General features: G+C 39.4%; 1 protein-coding gene across 2 annotated transcripts in view; it reads right to left on the bottom strand.

The window, feature by feature from the left end:
• tead1b (TEA domain family member 1b) overlaps positions 1-4,603 on the bottom strand; it is a 51,013-nt gene extending 46,410 nt beyond the window's left edge. For both annotated transcript variants that reach the window (XM_082529299.1, XM_082529300.1), the window contains exons 1-2: positions 4,346-4,603; positions 3,733-3,865 (exon numbers count right to left, since the gene is read on the bottom strand). The gene's annotated coding sequence lies outside the window, so the exon portion shown is untranslated. The remainder of the gene's footprint in view (positions 1-3,732; positions 3,866-4,345) is intronic.
• Positions 4,604-12,024: the final 7,421 nt, after the last annotated feature.

Raw genomic sequence — 12,024 nt, 5'->3', positions numbered from 1 at the left:
TTAAAACTACAAAGCCTGAGACTTGCCTTGTTCTTTTTGAATGAACAGACATCTGCTACTACTCCGGCAAAATGTAAGTAAACTTAAACACAGCCTTCCATAAGTAAGGAACGGGGGGGACTGTGTTGCACTAAGGTGGTTGACAGGGCCAAAGTGCGTTCGGTAGCTGGCAGTCATTTTATGGCTGCAGTACTGAAGCAGATTTACTTAGATGACGTCAGTGGCTTTGAGCCAGCTTTTCCTTTTTGGTGGCACTCTCCGCTGGCCTCAGTGGGCCCTGCTCAAACTGCTGAGCAGCAGCGCATACTCTAAAATTCCCTTTCTAGACCAGGGTTTACCTCAGGGCACACACAGTCTGGAAGCCTGCAGGAGTATCCTCTTTTTAAAGGGTGTTTTGACCATGGAAAACGCTGATGTTTTGATGCGATTCAACTCCTGCCACACATCACATCTAATTACACAATTAATATCTCCGTGTCTAGATTCAATTACAGATCAGAGATCTTTTTCAAGCCTAGAATTTTCATAACAAAAAAAATAATAATAATAGTGTGTATTAGCATTTCAATTAAAAATACGGGACACATAATGTGATCGCATTCCCATGAGCATCTGCACAGCCACAAATAGAAAGCATGCCTCGTTGCACTGTTGTTTCTACATGTATCCCTTTTTCATCTGTACTTTATACAAATGGAAAAACAAACATACAAAAAAAAACGAAAAAGAAAAAAAAAAAAAACACCCAAGCATGAACGAGAGCATGTAAAAGACAAAATTTACGTCTATGGATAATCTTTTTTTTTTTCCTTTGGATTTGCAAAACATGACCCTTTATCTCAACAACAACACACACACACACACACACACACACACACACACACACACACACACACACACACACACACACACACTAGTAAACAACAACTGCTGGAAGCCATAGTCTATTTTTTTGCAAAAAATAACACAAAAAAAAAAAAAAAAAACGCTGATCGTTATTACACTGTGTCAATGCCACTGAGGTACCAAATAACTATCACCATGAATTCAGGTTGGGACTACGTGACTACATGTGGGAGTGCCGAAACAGTAAACTGGTTCCAAACTGTCCATCCTTCAGAATCCCCCAGCCTTCAAGCTTATCAATTCCAAAGCCTTTTCTTTATCAAAATAAGCCATTGCAAAATGCCGACATCAAACTTGCGGCCATGGCGCTTTTTCCCCACATGACTCGCATGCAAGCTCTCTCTCTCTCTCTCTCTTTTTGTAAATCTTTTTCTAAACTGCATCGATACAATCTTCCACCTCTATCCGTGATCATTTGTAACCTAATGTATGATTATGGCTCTGTTTGCATTAGGACTCTAATAAAAGCTATTTATAAATCAGATGGCATCCAAGGAAGCTAAAAACATTGATGCTCTGTGGCACAGAGTACACAGGAACTTCTCTCCAGCAGTCAATTAGCAGTGACTGTATCGCTTAATGTGCTATTAATCCAAACAGTCAGGAAGCATTTGAGATTATTCTCAAACTGAACTGATTATTGTAGTATCAGTGAGTAAAGGCAGACCCGGTGCTTCTTCTTTAGCGAAGAGGGCCTTTCTGTTCTGCATCACTCTCGTAACCTCGCAGGCTGGATCACCACAGGTAACTGCAGTTATAGCTGAAGTACAAGTGTCATGAGTAATTACGGTCATATTCCGTCACTATCAAGGCTTCATGGGAGACTGTGTATATGCATGACACCAGGCTCAGCTAGACCATTCATCAGCGACAGGGAAAATTTAATTTTTGAATTCATATATACGTCATAGTTTCTTGTAGACTGATGATGTGACAAGTGCTCAGCCAAAATTCAGCTCTCTGAAGGTCAACAGAAGAAAAGAAGAGTCTCACTTTGCTCCAGAAGTAACCCTGTCCACTGTGCTTGACAAAAGCACATTATTCTGTCCTCACTTCACAGCAAATAGACCACACTCTCTCCAGTCCTACCCTCTGACCTCAATAAGGCAGCGGAGAGCAACAAAGACAATATAGCCAAACAACACTACTCTCAATAGGATAATTATCTGCATCTGCTTAAATTTCACCTTAATATGAGCCACACAATCCTTACATGCTTCCTGGGCTAATTCCAAATGTTTAAAAAGTATAGACTGATGCTGATGCACTGAAAAACCTGGCTGTGTGCTGCAGTCTAGCGATCAACAGGTACTGCTTTCTCAGCACTGTGGTGGTTCAAAGCAAAAAGGGAGTTTAAAACCTGCCAGTTTCAGATGTAAAGCTTCATTGGGTCAAACAAAGACAACATCCTATTCTTGCACAAATGTTATGCAGGCTTCCGTCCAACAGGTCCACTGGTTGCATAAGCTGAAAACAAAGCATCTTTTTCAATCCCAGATTTTTTTTCTTCCAAGCAAGCAGATTTATACTGTGACGTGTGTGTGTGTGTGTGTGTGTTACACCTCACTGCATTTAAACTGTTTCCATTAAATTATAGCAGCCCTTTTAGATTAATTTAATAAATAACAGTCTCTTTTTCCCGTGTGTTTTCGGCCCTTTATTTGCAAAAAGTTACACCGAGTTTGCTGTGAGAAAATGCTTGTTTTACATTGCGAAAAGCAGAGTGCATGTGCGCTTGTTATAACCAGCTGCTTTCACATTAAATAGTGGAAAAGGTGGAAAGAGGTGGGAGGCTGTAAGTGCTTCAGCCAGAAACTTGTAGTAGCAGTAGTAGCAGTAGTGATGGAAAGAGGATTTTGTTCAACAAGCTATTTTTAAAGCTTTGGCAGGTTTTTTTTCACCCATTTTCTCAGTTGTCGCCTCTCCTGCAAAGCTTACAATAATACAAATCAGCTACTTTGACAAAATTAGCTTTTTCAGGACGCAATTGCTTTGTTATTTTCCTAAAGCTGATCATAAAATACTACTGAAGCCAAGTGATGTCAAGAGAAGTGAGACACAAAAAGGGCTGGAGATCTCACGAGAGAATAAATTAGAAATTTCTGCAAAATTATTACAGTAGAAGCACCTTCACTGACTTGTGTCAACACTATCAGAGTTGTGTCAACTGTGGTCTGAGGACCAGTTTGTCCTCAGACCACCATCTGAAGCAGCAAATGCTGAGTAGACAACAAAGTGGAAACAAATCAAAGTATTTTAGTGCAACTTGAACCTAAGATAATGAAAGCTTTGATCTAATTCTCATCGCTTTCTCTGTATAAGGGCCGTGTTCCCATCCAGGGAAGTCCAGAAAAAGTTAAGTGGATGAAATCATTGTAAGGAGTAAACTCCTCCAGCTGGCCTGCAGTTTTAGCTGAGCAGGCATTTCCCAAATTAAAGGAAGGGAAGGGACAACAATAAAGGAAACCCCATAAATGTACACAAACTCCAGCTGCTAATTCAAGATCCTTTTTAAAGACAATTTTCATTATTAAAAGCGACCTTTTAAGGCTATTTTAAACCACAGTAAAGCGCTCAAGTGACCAAAAAACTACATATTATTACAGATTTTTTTCAGCTTGGTAGTTTTGGAGGCATAAGTTGGCCCTGGGGCTCTCCAGAGGAGCTTTAATGAAGCCCTCAAAATGAAACAATAAAAGGAGTTTGGGTTAATCTTTCCCCTCCGGTTCAGCAATCGGTTTCCTCGGATAAAGTGACAACATGGAGAGCACCACACCAACAAACCTTTGAAAATAAAAAAATAACATAAAAATAAAAAATACTTACACAAAACTTAGATGACGATTCGAAAAAGCACCGTCAAACGCGTTGAAGCAACAAGTCTCGCCACAGTGTTTTCTTCTTCGAGGTGGTCCGAAAATGCTCCGGTGAAATCTCCAACAACTCCCGGCTGAGCCAACTACGGAGAGGAAAACAGCAACGTTTTCAACCGTCATCTTGTCCAAAAACTGTTATTCGTGCAGTGTGTTTTTAGTTCATCCCGAATCCCACTGCGAGTTTCTGACAATCTGACACGGGGGCAAACGGCTTCCGAGGCTTTTATAGGGGCGTATGACCAGGCTTCTTTTCAAAAAATGTGAAAAATGTCAAAGATTTTCGCTGCTGTGTCAAAGCCATAGGCTACAACAGTGAGTGTTCAAAGTGAGCACCCTGTTGCAACAGCGGCCATCTATCTCCGCGAAGGAAACAAACGACCTAACGTTACTTCACGCTGTGGGATAAATATTAAACAACTAAATAAAGCCAACATTTTTAATACACTGTGCAGCATTTCCAAAAAAAGAGAAAGAAATACGTAAACTAACCCACCCCCCTCCTCCCCAAATGAACTGAAGTCTACAACCCACTTTGAATGCCTGTAACTACCATTGAAACTTACCTCGTAATTGATATCTCATATAAAATTGCCCCTTTCTTTTGGTAATGTAATGTTACTGGGTATTTTGAATACTATGTCAAGTTATTCTGATGTTTCTGGGCCAGCCAGGAAGGTGTAGGTGAATCGCTTCGCGCACTGACAGAGATGCGAAGAATGCTCGGAATGAGAAGAGGAATGAAATGAACGCAGGGAGCGAGTTTGCGCCGGGGCGGAGCGAGAGGTGGCGTCATCCCGAGCCCAGCAGCCAGCCTGGGCAGCAGGCAGCAGCAGCGGGGACAGGGAGGGCACTGAACATCCCAGCAGAGGGGAGCTGACGCCTTCAGGGACGCGAGGAAAATCCGATTTCACAGTTTCGCAACCCACTGGTCACAGTTTCAGACCTCAGGCATGTCATGCTTAAGCCTAAATGATTTTCAACAGGTAATCTTAAAAGGCAAAAATGGTTTGCGGCTGTATAGTCTTTACAGTGCTGTGCAAAAGTCTTGAGCCACCTGTCATTTCTTCATTTCTCCCAAGGAGCCAGACTTTCTTGTAATTTTTAATGTGGTATTGCGCAATAACTCTTCAGGCTTTCTGGAGGTTTTGTGCAGTCTTTCTTTGGGATTTTCAGTTTCAGTCTAGTAGTTGTACCTGGCCATTTTCAGAGGAATGTTTATTTGTAAGCCACCTAATACAATTTCATACTCGAATAGTAAATCATTCGAGTATGAAAAAGGCGACTAATTCAAGGGAGATTCAGGGTTGTGTCTACACATAACAGACAGCTTAGAAATAGAAAAATAAATCCAGCAAAGACCTGACACAAGACCCAAGAGATACATCTTGCCCTTTAGTTTTCCAAAGCCTCATCAAGAAGGTCTCAATCGAAGTGTGGCTGTCAAGAAGCCAATTTCTGAGGAAGAGAAATGAGGAGAAAAGGCTGAGGTATGCCAAATTACACAAGAACTGGCCCGAAAGTCAGGGGCCACAGGCCTCATGGAGTGATGAATCCACATTTGAAATGTTTGGTTCAAATCTGAGGAAGTCAGAAGAGAGGTATACAAGTGAGTGGCTATACAGCCATCTGTAACACACAGCAGAGGAGAATGTCCTTCAAGGAGATTGGAGAACTATGACTGACGACTACTTAAAGAAATTACAAGAACGCTTGCCTAAGAGGGTTCACGCTGTGTTGAAGATAAAGGTGGTCATACCAAATATTTACTTTCAAGTAAACAGTACAAACTCTTTTCTTGACCTACATATTTCCATGTGTGTTTCCATACATATGTTAATAAAAGGCAGTAAAAGGCTAGCAACACATAAAGAAACGAGGGATTTCACTATCTAATCTGTTTCTGTGATATTGTGACATATCATACACAGAACCAAAACAAAAAGTTAAAGTCAGCTTTATTGTTATTTTTGCCATATGTACAGGACATATACAGAAAAACATTGTTCACCCGGCCCATGGTATGCAAACAAAGACAAGCATTAACAATAAATAAAAGAAAGAAAAAAATTATCTATACAAGAATTATGTATATTGCCGCAGTCTGTGTACATTACAGTGCCTTTCAGTGAAACAGTAGACAGTGAAAGGATTCAGTGGTTTAGTTATAATGCAGGGGACATTCAGCTGCCACTGACACAGACACTGCAAACAATTAGAAAGCTGTTCTGTGTGGATACATTTATCCTTTAATAAAGAAAATCTTTCCTGATGGGGTATCATCTCTTTTCCATCTAGGCCCCACAATGGGTCACTGTCAGCTGCGGATCTAGAAAATTTTACGTGTGTGTGTGTTTGGGGGGGGGGGGGGCTGAGGCAAGAGGGCAACTGCCCCCCCTTGCCCACATGTAGATCCACCCCTCGTCACTGTATAATTTAAGCTTGAAATTTATACAATCGCTCCCACACCTTAATTTGACTCTTCATATAGATTTTTTATTAATTTATCAAGCACCTGTGTTGGAAATGTGATGAATGATATCAACAAATTTATTTCAAATATAAACAGTCAGTGCAAAATGCCTAATAACACACGTGGAAATTACCACTGACACTTTCCGACATGCAATGATTGACAATTCAGCATCAACCATGTGGTGTGTCTGTTCAACAGCAATATAGAAACATGGGGCGGGAGGCATATATTATTACCCAGAATGAAAATCCTAGTGCTTTTGGATCATGATGGAAAAATAAGTAAATGAATAAAAATGCAATATAAGGAAACATGTTAAATAAACTGCAATTTCATATAATAAAATATAAAATTCTTATATGCACTTGCACGTAGTACCTTTATGTGGCTGTTTTAAATAGTAACACACCACTGCTGCGTCTCCCTTAGATTTCCATGATTCTCTCAAGCACCATTTCTGCAATATTAGAAAATAACTACAACAGAGCCACCGCTGTGTGACAAATAGTGGGCATTTACCTTTACCTAAATGCTTTTCTAACAAGGGACATTTATGGTTGCTACACAGACACCACTGTTTTATGTCGTTCCAGCTCACATACAGTATATAGTGATCCTTGATCCTTGATACAACACTTAGACGTTATTGCCTGCCTCCAAATCAGCCATTGCTAATTCTTTGAAATGCATTTTTTTGTTTATTTCCCCCTCCCTTAATATCCTGTCTCTTGGATTATTGGACATTGTTACACCTTTATGTTATCTGTACTGTTTAAGAGGAGCTATTCAGAGGTTATTAACACCATTCACAGTATAATACAACCTAAAAACATTAGACTTATTTTCAGACAACAGCTGTTATCAATATACAAATCCAGTGTGTTTGCTACAAACCACCACTTCAGCTAAGATTTATGCATTTCAAGACATGTTGTATGCTCAAACTATAGGCACATTTTTTGAAGGTGGAGTCGGCCAGATTTACAAGCGACTGCAAACAGTTATAGATAGAAAACAAGGTGAGAGACACCAGCACAGACATGTCTGAACAAGTCATCCATTAGGAGCTAGTGTTCTGACACCAGTCCTTCAAAAGAAAGGGATCTATGAAGATGAATGACTGCTGCTCTGAGGACATCCATCAACACCTTTTAACATCTGTCTGTGCATGTTTAGCAGAGAGAGAGATACAGTGAGGTGAATGATTTGAAAGGGGGCTTTATACCTTGTCATTTTTCTATGCTTTTTTTTTTTCTTTTTACAGCTGGCCTTTGTATTTCATAATCTGTTGCACTTCACGCATCACACTTGGAATAGCTTAGCTTTAGCCACATTCAAAGCAGTTGATATTAAATCAGCCACAACAAGGACCTCTGGAAATTATGAATCATCAAAAGACAGGCGTGTCTAAGAAGTGGCTAGTCAAATTTTTTAAAAAACAGCAGCACGTAACTTCAGGAGCTCATAAGATACAGCTGGTATTGTTCAGAAGCAGCATTTTAAACATGACCCCAAAGGAATATATGAATTCCTGAGGTTTTCACCTCTGTATTTACAGTACAGTTGTACAATTCTTTCATTGACATGTGATGTGAAGGTGAAAAAAACAAAACAATGTTTGTTTACTCCAAAGCACTAGTTCATTCACAAGTCCCACCAAATTATTTATGCACCACACTGCCAGAGGTTGTGTAACAGGGTGTGGCCTCGTGAGCGTGCCATACAGGTGGCAAATAAGACAAGGCAGATAAACGTGTCAACAGGTGATGAAAGAGTTAAGTAACATGTTCAATTTATGTTTCACTTAGAGATGGCTGTGCAAAGTCCTTGCCAGTGTAAATACACAAAACACATTTGTCAGCTTTAACTCTTTAAGAGCAAAACTGTTGTGTCCCATTTGTTATCTTTTTTATACGCCAAGATCCTTTGTAGAATTCTATAATCTACTGTATTTAGTATGGATTTTTAAATTTTAAAAAGTGTTTTGATAATAAATACATCCAACAAAAGTAAGATTTATTCCCTCTTTCCTTTTTTGTGTCCCAATTCAGAGGTCATATCTGACAGCTGTATGGCTCAAATAACCTTTTACTCTTTGGACTCTGTTGAGCTCCTCACAACAGGACCTATGGATTTATACAGGACCCTCTTTACTTTTGTTTTTGTTATAGCACATATTTTCAAACAGCCAGGTTAACAGGGGGCATTTTTATTCCCAAATAGGAACAGAAATGGGTTAATGGGACTCATGGGTGTCATGAACATGCTTGCATTCAGGACTGCATTAAGACTGTAAAAACAAACACTTTCTGTCTGTACAACATGCCTCTGTTTTCAGGCCTTTCTGTACTGATTTGATTGCCAGTGAAGAGCAGTGTTCCTTACTATAAATAACTAATGAGCATCATGGATCCAACACCAGATCATGAATTAGCCTGGTGCTTTCTTTAGAAGTGATGGCTTGCAGGATGTGTCTCTTCGTGTTTTTCCATTTGTAGTGATTACACTGTTGATCATTTAAATAATTAATTAATCCTCAGTAATGTTAAGATGCTGCCTCCAAATGTGCACAATGTCTGCGTGTAGCATATGTGTCATTGTTAACGTGTAGGCCGCAACAAAGGACAGAGTCACGCCACTAATTGAATAGGGATTACTAAGGGTTTATTATGATGATCATGATGTGTGTAAGTCCGTGTCAGTGGTGTAAAGCGGTGCATGGATGAGTTGGCAAATATGTGGCATATGATAGTTGTGCAAAAACCAAACCAAGATAATAACTAGTGCTGTGTGGTTCTGTAAATGTTGGCACTGATCTTATACCAAGTAAAGACAGGTCCAGTATTACCATACCAATAGTGGAAAAATAAATCTTTAGGCTTTTCATGTATTTTAAACTGGATTTTGTTGTGTTTTTGTAGACTTGGAATCTAAACATGTCTGTCTCTAAAGCACAGTGGGTCACCTTCTGATATTTAAATGTGCTGAAGGCTGTAAATAAAATAGATGTTACAGTCATCACAAAAACATTCACGTTTTTCATAGTGCATATTGGAGGTATATTTTTTTCATTTAACACAGTTTGGTGGGCTGCATCCTCAAGTTCAAGGCTACAAACAAAGTATCCTATTGCGCTAGTATTGATCATGCATTGGTATCGGTACTATACGATATTTTGATCAGTCTGTCTCTAATAATAACCTCAAATGAAACCATGACCATGACCAAATGGGGGTGCTGTGGCATTGAGGTGGTGCAGAAATGGTCACAGGAAAAAGGCCTCAGAAGGTGTGGTTGAAATAGAAATGCAGAACACTTGCCTGGTGTCCTGCATTTCCAAAAGTCTCTTGCATCATACAGGACACTCCTGAAAAACAAAGCACACACACACTAAACCCCACAAAAAGCCTGGGGCGGTAACAGTTATGCATTGCTTCAACTGAACACAAGAATTAGGTTTGTATTATGCTTTTGTATTATGCTTTATTATGAAATTTCAGGTGCATGACGTGGGCTGCAGTGATGTAAAATCTGTAATCTTCGTTTTTAATCTTCTTACATTTTTATCAATGTAAATAAAAGCATAACACAGCCTAAAGTCGTGTTGTGTTTCTGTGCATACAAAAGTCTCTCTCCTATGCCTCTGCTCTCACTCTCAGCATTCACGCCACTTTAAGTTGAAATACTTCGGTCAGAGGACTCTTATTCGTAAGCCAATTTGGGAGCTTGGGGACACCGTAGATAATAACTTCTTAATCATTAAACGCATGCTTCAGAGAACACCAATCAAGTGCTCTGACCCAGTGAAGCTGCAGTTTTCTCTACTGCAGCCTTCATTCTTGTCTCCTGGCTTGATAAGGTTGGTCTGTGCTGTGGCATTGCTTTGATTTGAGCCTGCTCCCTCTAAGGGAGGCCATGGTGCAATAGAATGAGCCTGCTTTAGTTTATTTTACTCCATATCTGTCCTGCTGCTGCCAGTGACTGGCCTGGTCTGGTTCAGCTTGGCCTGCAACCTCTTCTAATCAGATAGCCGAGTAAGGCCAGGTGCTTTCCTGCCTCTCTGCTTTGACTGCTCAGCCAGCCCTACTGATTCACTTTATCCAGAGATAAGAGAAGGACTAGAAAGGGCCACTTACTGGTTAACTGAAAAGTTGCGGGGGAGCTACCATCTCCACCAACAAAGTCTCTGAATATTATGCTGCATTTGTGTTTCACTGCCTGCATTTGCTTTTATACATACTTTATACATCTATGTGAAAGAGTACGCACAACCAGAGGCATCTATGGCAAACATTCAGTCCTCTATTTACTGTATGATGTACCATACTTCATAGCCCTGTTTCAAAGTTCCTCTCTTTAGGTCTATTTGTCACTACTTTTATACAGTTAAAATGTTCTAGTTGTGATTTGTATCGCTTTATAATTTTTTTTCTACTATTTATATTACTTATCAAAAACTGCACCAAATTACATTAAGTGAAATAAAATTGAAGCATTATGTGTAAGACTCGTATCTAAACAGGTTTTGCAGACATTATCTCTGGTTAGAATTTTAAGATGCCAAAAATGGAGACTAAAATAATAATTACATTTTGCAGGTTTGCAATCGCTATTTTTCTTCTTATGGCACCTTATTTGTAAATATGTAAATATGACAACACAAAATTGAGCACAGCGTAAAATACTTCCTCACTGATCTGTATGAATTTATAATAACAGATAAAAGTAAAAGCTGTAGAAAGCAAATATGTAAATATGAGTGACAAACTGAAATGAATGCAGTGATGGAGATAATTACATGACACCCCCTTTGTTCTCGTTTCTTTTTTTATGTTAGGGTCTTTTCTCTTTGCCTGTGCCACTCTTGCAACCCAGATTTTACTTGTAGTACATTGCATGTATAGGGCATCTTCTTTGATGTGGACGTCATCTGCGTGGCTAACGGAATATTTAAAAAGTACTTTGAGGTGTAAAAGTAAGTATAAAAAAATATGTACATGCCAATCTTTGTGTACTTCTCTCGGGACAAAGATGCCATTATATTTCAGATGAAAGCTGCAGATTCTGTACAGAGAATTAATTTGTAAAAATCCAGATTTACACTGTCTGAACTTTACTTAATGGCCTGTACTCCACACAGTATCTCCAGTGAGATTAATTATCTTCCCTTTTGAATGAAAAGACTCAGACTTCAGCTGGTTAATTATTCCCCAGTCTGAAAGCCACAAAGCTTAGGTTACCATGGTGTTCCCCACTAGTCAAAATGAGACATCCTTTCAAACTGAAAGTTTGAATCACATGTTTACTAATCGCTTGTAAGCCAATATGTGAACATTATCTAGATGGGTGTTTTAAAGTTTCCAAGGATGTTATTCAAACTTTTTAAACGATCCATAAATATGGTGTTTTGTGTCAACAAATATTATTGTGGCTGCTATAAAAACTGAAAAATAGACAGGCAGGATGTTAGTGGCATAAATCACAAGACACTGAACTTAGAGGATGTAGTCTATTGTTTGGGTACGTTTAAGCACCACAGATTATGGTTTTTAAAAAAATCATGGTTTAGGTTGAAATATATTGAATACGCAACATCAGTCCTGTATGCTGAAAAATACAGTCAAAGGAATCCAGCAGGGCTGGACTGATAATCTGGACTACCAGGCATTTTCCCGGTTGGCTGACGCACTTCTGGGCCGATGGACCGCCCATGATAGCACTGACAGCAGCCCATTGGCTTATTTTAATTACTGAGATTTGACTGTCCAA

Source organism: Aulonocara stuartgranti, assembly GCF_965226115.1.
Source record: "Aulonocara stuartgranti genome assembly, chromosome: 1".
NCBI classification, from domain to species: Eukaryota; Metazoa; Chordata; class Actinopteri; order Cichliformes; family Cichlidae; genus Aulonocara; species Aulonocara stuartgranti.
This window is presented reverse-complemented; position numbering and strand designations above follow the sequence as displayed.